General features: G+C 48.9%; 1 protein-coding gene across 3 annotated transcripts in view; it reads right to left on the bottom strand.

The window, feature by feature from the left end:
• Positions 1-6,000, bottom strand: part of PRICKLE2 (prickle planar cell polarity protein 2) — a 320,594-nt gene that overhangs the window by 127,065 nt on the left and 187,529 nt on the right. The window lies entirely within an intron of this gene.

Below are 6,000 nucleotides of genomic sequence, written 5' to 3'. Positions count from 1 at the left end.
CACAGTACAAGATGCAGCAAGGATACTCTGTCAGCGTTAGACACTATTATTATTATCCGTTAAACAGTCATGACAGACCTGCCTCTGGCTCTGCAGGCAGATTGTTCGCGTGGTGCACTGTGCAAAATGGCCTTTTGAGAATGGCAGAAATAAGTCTTCCTGGCTTGCCGGGCTGAGAAAAAGCCCTGTTCAAGTTTGCTTCAGTCCCACTCCATCCTTCCACTCCTCGGACAAGTCCCAACTTGTCAACCTTCTGACTCAATGAGGCTCTTCAGGAGAACCTGGGAATCCTGCCTCAAGACCCTCACGTCCCTCAGGGAGGAAGTTCCTGGGACAAGGCCCATCGTTTTCAACACTGCCTCCCAGCTACGACCTTGCTCAACAGAGAACCCAGCCAAGGCAAGGTCCGAGCTACAAAAAACCGGTAACACAACTTGAAACACCAGCAGAAATGGACAGTGGGAGAAGTTCAGTTACACACAGTCATGTCCTTCCTTAGAGAGAACCTGGCAGTGTCTGCCCTAACATGGGAGGATCCGATGCACTGAGACAGCCAGCGTCTGGAGGAGAGAAGAAAGGCCCCTTGATGGCCAGGCATCTCTGGATAACAAGGGGCCTGTGATGCAGGATGTATCCAAGGGCGAATCCTGACTCTGCCCCTTATTAGCTGTGGGAACTGCGACAAGTCCCTTTCCTTCTCTCAGCCTCTTCTAGCAGTCTCTGCCTCGTGGACTTTCTGGATTATAGGAAATACGACAGGTAAAACTGCCAAGCACACAGCTGGTTCTTTAAGAATGTTCTTTTAATTTTTAAAATTTTTTTTTAATTTAATTTTTAAAATGGATTTTTAAAGTTTTAAAAATTAATTTTTAATTTAAAACATTTGAATTTTTAAAAAATTTTAAAATATCTGAGTGTAAATATGCCCTCAGTCACACTCTGGACTGTGAGGATGACCAGAGCTGCCCCCCCCCCCCCCGCCCACCCTGGCCTGAACGGCCAGCAGCCCACAGGGTCAGTGCACCCGGGCTGTGAGTTGCCTCCCCGCTGAGGCCCACAGAGCCCTTCACAGCCCAGAGGGTGTTCACGCTGCCTTGTTGATTCTTCCCACTCCCCTCGACACCGCAGCACAGCGAGGACGAGCCCTGCTGGGGCATCCTCAGGGTCGCCGGAGGACAGGCCTGCATGGATATCGGAGCAGTCTGCCGTGGTGAATTATTTAGCAATCGCTCTCCATGGCAGCAGCCCCATTCATCCGGCAGGAGCCACATTCCTCGTCCCGTAAGTGGCACACGCAGAGCCTGCTGGCAGAGCCTTTACTGCTCAACTCAGCACAGCTGGGGAGGCCGTGCAAGGAAGGGCTGTTCGGAGCCTAGCCAGCAGGAAGACATGTGCACAGAGTGTTTGGCTAGCTGGGAGGAGGGGAGCAAACAGTCCTGGCCCCCAGAAACACCAGGGATGGAAGAAGCTTCAAGGCAGCTGCCCAGAAAAAATAGGAATGCTTTTTGGAGGGACCCTTTGGCAGAGCCAAATCAGAACCACCAGCTGCTACCCACAGACCTTCTAAAGGCCCAGATTCTTGGGATCTCTGAGATGATTGCTGTCAGGAAGACCTAGCCAGCCACAGGGCCATACGTTGGAGAGAAGATTTATAAGCCAGAATTATAGGTGACATTTACAACATACCCAACTTCTAATATAATCCTCGGGACAATCATCCCGGTGATACCAATAGTGTAAGGAAACAGAGTTACAGACGAGGAAACGGATGCTCAGAGAAATCGAAATAGCTCTTAACGACATGCATTCCTCCGAGTCCTGATTCTATATCCTTCTTCTGTTCACGGCTGTCCTTAAAAATCTTCACGCTGCTTGCCGAGTCTGGTCCTCCCTCTCCGTCCCATTCCATCCGAGATTTGGGGTTGATCTTGACATAAAAGATCTTCCTCCAGGATTAAGAGACAAGTTCCCTGTGCTTGTCATGAATGCAGTGTTAGCCCGCCACAGCCCCTCTTCATGGCCACACCGACGTGCGACAGACTGAGTACACCCAGCTAGAGCCACCCTGTGGGCTATGCGGGTGGTCTAGGATAGATCTGGGTAAGTGTGATGCTCTTATTTGAAGAAAGAGATGCTCTTCAAACTAGGAAATGCAGCAGATCTGTAGGACTAGGCGGACTCATAGAATCCTCCTCTGGGCCTGCAGCGCCTCAGGGAATCTATCGTAAGGGTTCTGCAGAATTCATCCCTCTGGGGGCACCTGGGTGGTTCAGTGGGTTAAGCCTCTGCCTTTGGTTCAGGTCATGATCTCAGGGTCCTGGGATCGAGCCCCGCATTGGGCTCTCTGCTCAGCAGGGAACTTGCTTCCCCCCTCTCTCTGCCCGCCTCTCTGCCTACTTGTGATCTCTCTCTGTGTCAAATAAATAAAATCTTTAAAAAAGAGAAAAAAAAGAATTCATCCCTCTGCCTTGACCAATTTAGTCACCCACATGATAGGCTGGGGGTTTTGAGACACTCCTGTAAAAAAACAAAAACCCTTACAGGGGGCTTTGAGATACCCCTGTAAAAAAACAAAAACCAAACAGAAAACCAAATGTGGCATATCTAAGCCCCAACTTCCCAAAGTGGACTCCTAGACTGGCAGCACTGGCATCACCAGGGAACCTGCTAAACACGCAGGTTCTCAGGCCCCACCTGGCCCCACCGAGTCCGAGGGGGAGCCCTTCAGGGGGTCTGCATGCAGGCTGAACTGTGAGATAAGGGTGCTCTGACGAACCCCCAGCACCTGCTGTGGAAAGCTGACAAAAGGAAGAAAAGGCGAGACGAGATGCCCTCCAAGGGGTCCAGCATGGTCAGCAGGTGGTGGGATTCGACCCACTTCTGTTTTGCTGGGCCTGTATCAGAGGTAGGGAAACTGCAAAGAACCAAGCAATATAGATGTTGGGCTCTGAAGGCGCTACATTCTCCCACCCAATGACTCAGCCCGGCTCCTGTGGCGATCAGGAGGTGCCGGCCCAATCTGGGCTGCAGGGTGTGGCTTGCCAGCCCAACATCCGCACAACAGCTTCTCTTCTCAAAAAAAGAAAAGAAAAAGCCTCAGAAGATCTGGCCATTCTAAGCTCAAGTTCCCAAGACCCACTGATCAGGTAGACCCGCTGAACCGAACAGCCTTCCTTAGGCTGGGGACACTCGGGTTCTCCACGGTCCCCTATCTCTTCCCTCCCAGACACCAGGGCAGAGAGTGAGTTCCCATTGCTATTCTGCTCATTGTCTCATTCACCTATTTATACCGACATAAATGTGCATTTGTCCATATATGTGTGCACATGCATATGTGTAAGTGCACGTGTGTGTGTACATGTGTATATTTTAACATTCACAGCTTTCGGTACGTTTACACGATGGAGCTATCACAATGATCTCTAACGGGCTTTAATACCAAGTAGGTGGAAGCCCGGTTTTGAATCCTTGCTCTGTCCTTGATGCTGTAACTTGAACGAGAATCTGACCGTCTCAGAGGCACGGCTTCCTCGGGTGTCCAAATGCAGAAGCCACCGCACCCAGGGTCACTGTGAGAACAAGCGGCCAAAAGTCTGGGACAGCAGCGCATAGGACGCCCGCAGGACTGGCCCAGCAGAGCAAAGGGTTTGTTTGGTTTTGTTTTCTCCTACATCAGGTGTTTAAATGATTCCTTAAATCAAAACGGGTACTAATCCAGGGCACTGGTTCTGTCCTTATCCACCTTACACCCTGTGCCTGAGAGACCGTGGCGAGACCCCTGCCTGTGTCTTACTTTGCTCAGATCGGCTGGAGGGTTCTTCGGAAAGCTCAGGAAGCCAGGTGTGACTTCTGATCATCGTCTCTTTTCTGTGAGCCGCTCAAGGGGTCAGAGGTCTTAAGGGGGCCTTCCAGCCTCATCCAGTTTTCTTTCCTCTTCTTCCCATTTCACACGGACCCAAATAAATAAATAATGCGTGCATAATGATATTCATCTTTTTTTTAATAGAATGAAAAGGGCCTATTTATTGTGACTTCTTAGCAGTCTAGCTGGAACTCTGCATTTTAAGTTACATGAAGCAAACACAGCATTTTGAACACTGCCTTTCTCTCTTTTTTTTTTCTTCCTTCTTCCACAAAGGAAGTTCCGCTACCAAACTACCTCCGTCTTTCTTCCAATTACACTCTTTTCCCACCCGATCTCTTCTAGAAAATGTCTCTTGAAAGCAAATACATCAATCTTTAACTCATCTGGGTGGTATGTTTCACAGAGAATCACAAAGATTCTTTGATTGGTTACACAGTTAATTTTCCATTTACATTACAGAGCAACAATTTACTCTACAATAAAACTAACCAACCCTGGGAGTCCACTTCAGCCAACGCCTTGGCCGGAAGCCAAGCTTCCTGGATTCTTTCATTTCTATCACCCCAAATCCCGTTACTTGCACCAGTTACCCTTCCTTCCCAGTGGGTTCTCCTGGGATGCCTCTCACCCACGCCCTCCCCCGCGTGTCTAAGACACCGAGCACCAGTCCATGAATGGCGGTCTGTGGCTCCCGCTGGAGTGCATAGTGGAACCAAGCATGCACCTGGCCATCTGTAAGAGCGCAGGCTGACCAAGAGGTTTATAAAAGGGAAGGGAGGCAGTGATGACAGAGGGGTATAAGGATACTGAGCTCTCACTTATGACCCAGTCATCCCAGGAGAGAGAATGAGGACCTCCATATACGAGATGGGAAACGGGCGTGATGGAACAGAACGTGGGTCCATCTTGTCCTAAGGTCTGTGGCTGACAAACACAGGGATGGACGGAGAGGGTCCTGCTGTGGTGCCCATGTGAGCACCATTTTAAGGACAGGGCTGTCACTACTGGAGGATGGGCTCATGTTTTTTAACTTCTGGGAACAATGGTGAAGACGGTGTTTCTGGGCTGGGCCCAGACCAGGGATTCTTGACCTTGGTATTATGGTCTGTGTCAGACAATCTGTACCAGGTAATTCTTGGCTGTGGGGCTCTGTGCTACATACTGTATAGTGCTTATTAGTGTCTCTGGCTTCTATCCACCAGGGGCCAGCAGCACCCCCTTTCCTAGAAATGTCTACAAACATGGTCAAATGTCCCCTGGGGGACAAAAAATGCTCCAGCTGGGAACCAGTGGTCTAGAAGTAGTTCCTACTTTGCCATAAGTTATTAACTGCCTCTTTGGGGACCATATGCAGTACAGGTGAAGAGCACAGAGTATCAAACATACCTGAGTCAGAATTCTCAGGTCTCTCACTTACCAGCTCTGCGGCCTTAAATGAAATATTCAATCTCTTTGAGCTTTTTGGTTTAAAATGGGACAGAGTTTTATATTTTGAGGCTTAAAGGAGAAAATGCAGATGAAGGCTTTAGCAGAGTGCCTGACATAGTAACAATGTGATAATGGCAGCCACTGTTACTGCGATTAAGAAAAAACAGATGTTAGAAGGTGTCTAACCGCCTCCTCTCATAGATAAGTACACTGAGGCTCAGAAATAGGAGGTATTACTTCTAATTAGGACTTGTTCTACTTCCCCAAGAATACACAATTTTGGCCGCTGCTCCAAATGCCCAGGATCATTTCGGCCCCATAAAACTGTATCTTGGAGGCTCCTAGTATCTTATTTCTGTACTTCCCCTATCCTTTCGTCTCATAATTGCTAGGATTCCAATCTGTGGTGTCAAATTATGGAAAGGGACAAGCTGAGTCTCTTAGGGAAGGACCTACCATCCATTTGGCCGAGTGATGAATCCAAGACAAAAGAAAACAGGAGATCAAGAAGAACTTGCAGAAATCACAGAAGGCTCTGAGAGACCCTTCTAGCATTTTTGCAGTGACAGTATTTTGGGCCCAATAGTCTGTTGAAATCAACCCTGGGGGCGAAATACTCCACGTTGTTTGATTTTGCTCAGTGAAAATGTTTGGGCCACCACTTGGTAACCACGGCCAGAAACCCCGCGATCTCAGTTCAGGCAGAA

This window comes from Mustela nivalis, assembly GCF_964662115.1.
Source record: "Mustela nivalis genome assembly, chromosome: 1".
Taxonomy (NCBI): Eukaryota; Metazoa; Chordata; class Mammalia; order Carnivora; family Mustelidae; genus Mustela; species Mustela nivalis.
The sequence above is the reverse complement of the archived record's forward strand: the minus strand, read 5'-3'. Positions and strand labels throughout refer to the sequence as shown.